Source organism: Sus scrofa, chromosome 1 (genome assembly GCF_054392235.1).
Source record: "Sus scrofa isolate SSC_HxYL_T2T_F1_AM1 chromosome 1, Sscrofa_HxYL_maternal_Yorkshire_Landrace_v2.0, whole genome shotgun sequence".
NCBI lineage: Eukaryota > Metazoa > Chordata > Mammalia > Artiodactyla > Suidae > Sus > Sus scrofa.
In genome coordinates this window covers 102,282,648-102,291,659 of record NC_139383.1, presented here as the reverse complement: position 1 = coordinate 102,291,659, position 9,012 = coordinate 102,282,648, and the positions used below count along the sequence as shown (strand labels likewise).

General features: G+C 37.2%; 1 pseudogene; it reads left to right on the top strand.

Annotated features, from left to right (window-relative positions):
* Positions 1–465: 465 nt before the first annotated feature.
* Positions 466–1,396, top strand: LOC110259456 (olfactory receptor 4C46-like; annotated as a pseudogene).
* Positions 1,397–9,012: the final 7,616 nt, after the last annotated feature.

The window sequence follows — 9,012 nt, the reverse complement described above, 5'->3', positions numbered from 1 at the left end:
GCCTCTTTTTCAAACCTTCTGAATCCTTCCACTCATATTCTCAATTACTTTTCCTAGTTCTGAATTTCCTAAGAATAAAGGGAAAATTCTTAGCTTGGAATTTGTAGACTTTGCATGCATTTTAAACCACACGTTTTAGGCTTAGCTATACTCTGTGAGGTCTATCACCTCACCTGGGACAATGAGTTATCTCATAGGATTAAGTCTGCCCAGATCATCTCCTGCCTCCGTGTTCACTACATTCCTCATGTCTATATTTTATATATCAGGTTCCTCCAGGACAGAATTTGAGGAATCTTCAAGAAATCATACCCTTCTATCTCCAAAAAAAGTTATAGGAATTTAGAGTTCAATAGAATCTATGCGTCTATTGTTTAATAAATGAAGAGGCCTAATGAATTTAAGTTGAGCTAATAAAAAGTGACTTTTTTTTCAGGTGATGTAATTAATCATAACATGAGAAACATGGAGAATAGAAACAACGTGACAGAGTTTTTTCTACTGGGGCTCACACAGAATCCAAAGATGCAGAAATTCATATTTGTTGTGTTTTTGATCATCTACATCATCTCTATGGTAGGAAATATACTCACTATGGTCACCATCACTGCCAGCCCATTATTGGGATTCCCTATGTACTATTTCCTGGCTTATCTCTCTTTTATTGATGCTTACTATTCCTGTATCAATACCCCTAAACTCAGTGTAGATTCACTCCATGAAAAGAAAACCAGCCATTTCAATGAATGCATGACTCAAATCTTTGGGGAACATTTATTTGGAGGTGCAGATGTCATCCTACTTACTGCAATGGCCTATGACTGCTATGTGGCCATCTGCAAGCCCTTGCACTATACAAGAATTATGAACTGGCAGCTGTGTGGCCTGCTAGTGGGAGTGTCATGGGTGGGAGGCTTTCTTCATGCAACCGTACAGATCCTCTTCCATCTTCAGATTGCCCTTCTGTGGTCCTAATGTCATAGATCATTTTATGTGTGATCTGAATCCTTTGATGGATCTTGCCTGCACTGATACACACACTCTAGGGCTCTTTGTTGCTGCCAACAGTGGTTTCATCTGCCTGTTAATCTTCCTACTCTTGATTGGCTCCTATACAGTCATTCTCCACTCTTTAAGGACTCAGAACTTGGAGGCAAGGCAAAAAGCCCTCTCCACCTGCGTCTCCCACATCACAGCAGTAGTCTTTTTCTTTGTGCCCTGTATATTTGTATATCAGAGACCCACAGCTACTTTACCTATTGATAAAGCAGTTGCTGTATTTTATACTATGATAAGTCCCATGTTAAACCCCTTAATCTATACCCTGAAAAATGACCAAATGAAAAATGCCATTAGGAAATTGTGTAGAAGGTAAGTGATGCCAGGTGACCAATAAAATGTGCATGGAGCCTCAAGTCCATTCAGCTGATGCCAAGGTCAAAAGACCATTGTTCTATCATCAAAAAAATCTATGAGATAAGGAAAAACAATAATCCCTATAAATTACAGATTCTGAAAGGGGGGAGAAAAGGTATCAAAAGAAAGAAAAACCCTGCCTGGGATGACTCTTAGAAAAGTTCTAGCAAATTGGAGTTTAATTTTACTACCTTCATAATTGTTTATGGACTCACAACCTTTCATACCAATACAATGAAATAAAATAAATAAAAATACACTGATATTCAGCAGCAATCTTTATAACAATATAAAGGAGTAGGCATTGTTGTTATTTTCTCCATTTTTATAGGTGAAAATACAAACAGAATATTCTGAAACAGACATATTGATGAACTAGTAACCAGAAACCAGCTGACCTCTCATACCATGTTCTTATCTGCTGTGATAGACAGCCAGGCAATGATGATAAAAAGGCAACGTGTTTATACTAGTTACCATATATTGAGACAAAGACTGTGCCAGACTATCCATTTATCCATCCTTCTGTCTATAAACATAAATACATAGATATATAGATATACATACATCCATATATGTGTGTGTTATGTTTGTAATTAGTTAAATATATGTTATTATATATTTTATTATATATATGTTTATTATACATAACCAAAATCTAATATTTTTATTACCTACTCTGATCACTTTTATATATATATCATAGTTTATGGTAATATGTTAACTGTAAATCTGTATAATGTAACTACTTTAGGAATATAAAAGGAATGGGACATTTAACCACTAAGGGAGAAGTAACAAATATTATACCATTTCCAAATTTCCTTTTAGCATTAAGAATCCTTATCTATGGAGTTCCCTTGTGGCTCAGTGGGTTAAGATCCTGCTATAATGTCCATGAGCATGTGAGTTTGATCTTTGGCCATGCTCAGTGGATTAAGGACCTGGTGTTGCAGTAAGCTGCAACACAGGCTGCAGATGTGGCTCAGATCCCGCACTGCTATGCCTGTGGCAGAGACCTGCAGCTGCAGCTCTAATTGGACCCCTATCCTGGGAACTTCTGTATGACACAGGAACAGGAGCAGCAGTGAAAAGAAAAAAAAAAGAATCTCTGCTGTTCATGTCACCAGCTTAGGCTCATTAACCATCAAAAAGAGGGATGATTTAAATAAAAACATATTTCAATATCAGACAGGGAATTTGATGAATTAAATAAATAGTCATATTCCATAAAGTACTTGCCTACTTGCTAACAATAATTTCTGCAAATAGCATAATGTCTGATTCATGATGAATACTGAATGATTAAATGTAACTATAAAGGAAAATGAAGACATTCAGTAAAATACCAAAAAGTAATGAAGACTAGGAAATTGTTTGTACTTTCTTTTTCAGAACCAAAGAAGAATTCTAGGTAGTTCTCTTTTTGAAACCACAATTTGTTTACTTTTGTGTAAGCTAGTAGTAAGAAATAAATTGAAATTTAGTGTGTCATCATATGAAAAAACTTTTATTGATATTCTTCCGGCTCTTAGAAAGATTTCATCATCTTATGACCTTTGGTTGTTTTTGTTATATTTTTGTGTTAATAAGTTTGCTTTCTTGTAACACTTTATTATGAAAAGCAATTTTAAAAGCATGTAGCTCTGTCCACACAAAAAGCAATTTCAGTATAAATATATTCCATTAATTTTGTTTGTCCTTCATTCATTACATAACAAATATGTTGGGCCCAAGAAACCAATGAGGAACATTGATAATTATTGACATCAGTGGTGAATAAAGAGAAATCTAAATGATGCTTGCACAGAGCTCGGATGCATTGAGGGACACCCCAAAAGAGAGCATAAAATTACAAAATAGTTGTACAGGTCACGTCCAGCTATTCCTTTTAAGGTGAAAACAACATCGTCCATCTGTCCCCTCTCACACAATGTCCAGCGGGCCTCTGGAGATTCTGGAGACAATTTTTCATTTCAGTGTATTGCATTGATCCAGTTATTGGGTGACTCAAAAAACTGCTAGTTTTCAGTGGGAAACAGAAAAATAAAAGTCTCTACAACAGGATCAGGCTGTCATGTAAACTTCTCTGCCACTTGGGACAAAGGACCCAGCAGGTCTCTGGTGTTTGATGTGTTAGTGGCAGATGGAGATGCTGGAGCCTTTGGCAGGCCTCACATGTGAACTGCAGTGTAAGCCCTTTAGCTCTTGGAGTAGAGTCTTCCCATCCTTTTCAGATAGCTACACTCCTTTGAAGAAATAGCTCTTTTCCTGTTAGTGGGCCTTACTAGAGACTCAGTGCTTCACCATGGGCCACCAAGTCAATATGCAACCTAAGCTGCCTACCATGAACTTGATGTTATCTGACCTATCAAAGCCTTTAATCTGTGTGTTTGTACAAGAGTGCTCCACCACCAAATGGACATGCTATATATGAGATCAGGTCCAAGTAGGACCTGAAGTCAAGGTTACATGGATAAATAGCAAAAATGCTTATGTCCCCACTCCTGATAATTGCCTTCTCTCTCCCTGCCTGCACCTATGGACTCACAGGGAGTTGACTATGGTCAGTTGATAGAGGAAGAGGAGATCTGTCGCTTGTTTATAGATAGTTCTGCAATGATAAGCAGGCATAACCTGAACGTGGAGAGCTGCAGCACTACAGTCCCATTCTGGAAAATTCCTGAAGATCAGTAGTGATGGAAATGCTCCCAGTGGGCATAAGTTAAAGTAGTGCACCAGGTTGTTCACTATGCCAGATATAGAATATATAGTGGATGGTCAAGGATTTGGTAGGAACTTGATTGAAAGATTGGTAACAATAAAATTTGAGAAAGAGGTACTTTTACATACTTGCATAATGGGCAAATAACATGAATATATTTGCATACTATATGAATGCTCACCAAATAATTACCATCATAAATCATACCTTCATGCATACCTGTCCACCACTCCTGAGCTACCCCTGTTATCACCCAATGGGCGCATAAACAGAGTGGCCATGGTGGCAGGAAAGGAGGTTAAACATAAGCTATACGACATGGACCACCACTAATGAAGGCTGTCCTGGCTATGGCTACTGCTAAGAAACCAATCTATCAATAGCAGAAAACAACCTTGGGTCCCAGTATGACATCATTCCTCTTGAGTTCAACCCAGTTACAGGTTGATTACCTTAAACTATTTCCATCACGAAATAGGCAGCATTTTGTTCTTACTGGCATAGACACTTACCCTTGATATGGATTTTCCTTCTAAGTATGAAGTATTTCTACCCAAACTACCACCTGGGGACTTTATCCACTGTCATAGGATTGCACACAGCATTGCTTTTGATAAAGGATATCACTTCACAGAAAATGAAGTATAGCAATGGGCCCTGCTCATAAAATTCACTGGTCTTACCATATTCCTCACCATCCTAAACCCATTACTTTTATAAAAAAGAATGGCTATTTGAAGAATTAGTTACAGTACAAGTTAAGTGGCAATAATTTGCAAGCCAGGGACAAGAATCTTCATTTTCCCAAAAGGCTATATATGCTCTAAATCAGCAACCATTATGAATCGCTGTTTCTCCCATAACCAGGATCAAAAGATAATCAAAAGATAAGAATGGGAATTACATCACTCACTATTACCTTTATTCAACTATTAGCAAAAATTTTGCTTCCTCTTCCCATTTACTTATGATCGGCTTCCTTAGAGGTCTTAGTTCCAAAACGAGAAACACTTCTGCCAGGTGACACAACAATTTATTGAACTGAAGAGTTAAGACTTCTGGCTGACACTTTATCTCATGCCTCTAAATCAAGCAAAGAAGTAAGTTACTGTGCTGGCTGGGAGGATTGATCCTAACTACCAAGCACAAATTAGACTACCACTCCTCGATGGAAATAAATAAGTTTAATGTCTCTAACACAGGAGCTCCCAAAGGGCCTCTTTTAGTATTGCCATGTTTGATGATTAAGATCAATAAAAAAAAAGAAAGAAATACAACCCAACCTAAACAGAACTATTAATGGCCCGGACCCTTCAGCAATGAAGGTCTATGTCACCCCACCAGGGAAAGATTCAGAGCCAGCTTAGATGCCTGCTGAAGGTACAGAGAATAAAAAATGAGGACTAGAAGAAAGTAGTTATAAAGAGCAGCTACAACCATGTGACCAGTTACAGAAACGAGAACTCTCTGTAATGACTGTATTCTCTATTTTACATTTCTGTGTGTGTCTCTATTATACACAAAATCTTTGTCTTCTTCTTTCTCTAATTACTCCATATAATATACATTATGTTGACCTTAGGTCATAGTATTTACGTGTTGTTAATTTCCCATCAGGGTATTTAGGTTACAGGCTATCAAGGAGAAGAGTATACCTCATCCAAGGATGTCCTTTCCCTTCTTAGAAAGGACTCAGTGTGATTTTAGCGGTGCACAGGAGAGTTGTGCCATGTTAGGTGGACTTTTTATCTTGGTATTATCTTTACTTGGATATTAACTAGGGTTTAAAAACATATATATATAGATGCTAAATTGACAAGTAATAGACTTGTGGTGGCTAATTTTATGTGTTAACTTGACTAAGCCATGAGGTACTCAATATTTGCTCAAACATTGTTTTGGGCTTTCTCTGTGAGCTTTTCCTGGATAATATTAACATTTGAATTGGTAGACTGAGTAAAACAGATTGTCCTCTCTACCTTGGGTGGTGTAGGTGGTCCTCATTCAATTCATTCAGTGAACTGAAGATTTTCAAATAACAAAAGTCTGCCTCGCCTAAGTACAAGAGAATTTTCCTGCCTAAAGACCTCAAACTGGAACATCAGCTCTTCATGTCTGATGACCTGTGCTGGTGACCCATCAGTTCTTCATGATTCTGTAGAAGCTTTCTGCTTAGTAATCTGAACTGGGACATTGACTTTTACTAGTTTACAGCAGTTTCTGGCCTTTAGACTAAAACTGGGACATTGCTTCTGCAGATGTACTCTGCAGTTGTACTTGTTAACCTGCATAATCACAAGTTCCAATTCCTTATAGTTCTGATTTCTCAGAATAAATAGCTAGATATTGGTTTGGAAAAATAACACATTTTCATGGACTGGAAAATTTAATTTTGTTGGGTATTACTAATAAAACAACATAGATTCAAAGCAATATCTATCAAAACTGCTATGAGACTTTTTGCAAATATGGAAAATTATGTGGAAAATTCATATAAAATCTCAAGGGACACCATAAACAAAATCATCTTGAAAAGCAAAAATAACGTTGGAAGTTTCATACTTCCTTGTTCAAAACTTAATATAAAACTATAGTAATCAAATTAGTGTGATAATGGCATAAAAACTGGCTTATAGAGCAATGGGATAGATTAGAAAGCTCAGAGGTAAACCATCATATGAATGGCAAAATGGCTTTCTACAGGGGTGCAAAGACCATAAAATGGGAAAATGACAATTTTTTCAACAAATGATATTGATAAAACTAAATGTCCATGTGCATAAGAATGAAAGAAAAGTATAAACCATACTCAAAATATACCATATAGCTTATGCCATATACACAACAAACTCTAGATCAAAGACATAAACACAAGAGCTAAAACTTTAAAACACTTAGAATAAATAGAGAGCACAAGATGTAGACATTAGGTAAGGCAATCTTGTGTGTATCTATGTATGTGTGTAACTGACACCAAAAGCACAGGCAACAGAAGTAAAAAATGGGAAAATTACACTATCAAGGAACAAACAAAAAACTTCTGGTGAGGTCAGTGAAGACAGAGGAATAGAGAGATTTGAGCTTACCTCCTCTTGTGGGCATAGACAAATGACAACAATTTATAAAACAACTGCTAGTGAAAAAACTGGAAATGTTCTACAATTTAAGAGATTTAAAAAACCCACAGCAAGACAGGTAAGAAGGTCATAAATGCAGTATAGTATGATTCTTATCTCCAGATGAGCAACCCATGAGTAGGAGAATAATTACAATGGTAGAGATTCTTCCCAAGAAGTGAGCAGTTTGACTCACATTGAGCTCCCAAGCCCTATGACAGGAAATGAACCCACTATAATGTTTGTCTTTGGGTTTTTTGTTTGTTTCTTTTTTGTTTTTGAGGGCCATACCTGCAGCATACAAAGGTTCCCAGGCTGGTGGTCTAAACAGAGCTATAGCTGCCAGCCTATGCCACAGCCACAGCAATGCAGAATCTGAGCTGCGATTGTGACCTACATCAAAGTGCATGACAATGCCAGATCCTTAACCCATTGAGCAAGGCCAGGAATTGAACCTGCAACCTCTTGGTTCCTAGTCAGATTTGTTTCCACTGAGCCACAACAGCAACTCCAAGAATGTTCATATTTGAAGGGCGGTGGAGCTTAATTTTGGGAGACGCAGAAGGCTTTAGGAGACAATACACTCCACCCTTACAAGGTACACACAAAATATTCATACCTCTGTAACCCAGAATAGAAGCAGTAACTTGAAAGCACCTACCTGCTGATATTCCAGAGTCTCCTAGACAGGTGAAAGGCAATTAAATCTCACTCTTGCAGACACAGGCACTGGAGTCAACCATTTCTGGGAGCTCACATGGACTCTCATGTTGGTAAGTGCTATTTTGAAATCGACCTTCTAGCTTATGAGCCTCAGGAACCAGATCACCAACCCATGGAACAAGTAAGGAGAATCCTAAGGCCAAGTAACTAACTGGCAGGGATACAGCTCCATCTGCCAGCAGACAGGCTGCCTATGTCAAAAGACATAGAGTGGAAGATTGGATTAAAAAAAAATACAATATGCCGTCTATAAGAGACTCCCCTTAGGGCCAAGGACACATATAAATTGAAAGTAAGGAGATGGGGAAAGATATTTCATGCAAATGGAAAAGACAAGAAAGCAGGAGTTGCAATACTCAATCAGACAAAATAGATTTTAAAATGAAGGACATAAAGAAAGACAAAGAAGGACACTATTTAATGACAAAAGAATCATTTCAAGAAGAGGATATTAAAATTGTCAATATGTATGCCCCTCATATAGGAGTGCCCAGATACATGCAACAAATACTAACAGACATAAAAAAAAGAAAAGTTAGTGGGAATGCATTAATAGTAGGAGGTTTTAACACCCCACTCACATCAATGGACAGATCCTCTAGACAGAAAATCAATAAGGCAACAGAGATACTAAATGACACAATAGAAAAATTAGACTTTATTGACATTTTCAGGATATTACAACTGAAAAAGTCAGAATATACATTCTTTTCAAGTACACATGGAACATTCTCAAGAATTGACTACATACTGGAGCACAAAACTAACTTCAACAAATTTAAGCATACAGAAATTATTTGAAGTATATTCTCCAAACCACAATGGTAAGAAACTAGAAATCAAGTTCAGGAAACAAAATGAGAAAAAAAAAACTGACTACACGGAGACTAAACATGCTTTCTCAATGGGTCAATGAGAAAATCAAAAGGGAAATTAAAAAATACCTCAAGACAAATAATAATGAAAACAATCATTCAAAATCTATAGGATGCTGCAAAAGCAGTTCTTAGAGGGAAATGCACAGCAATATAC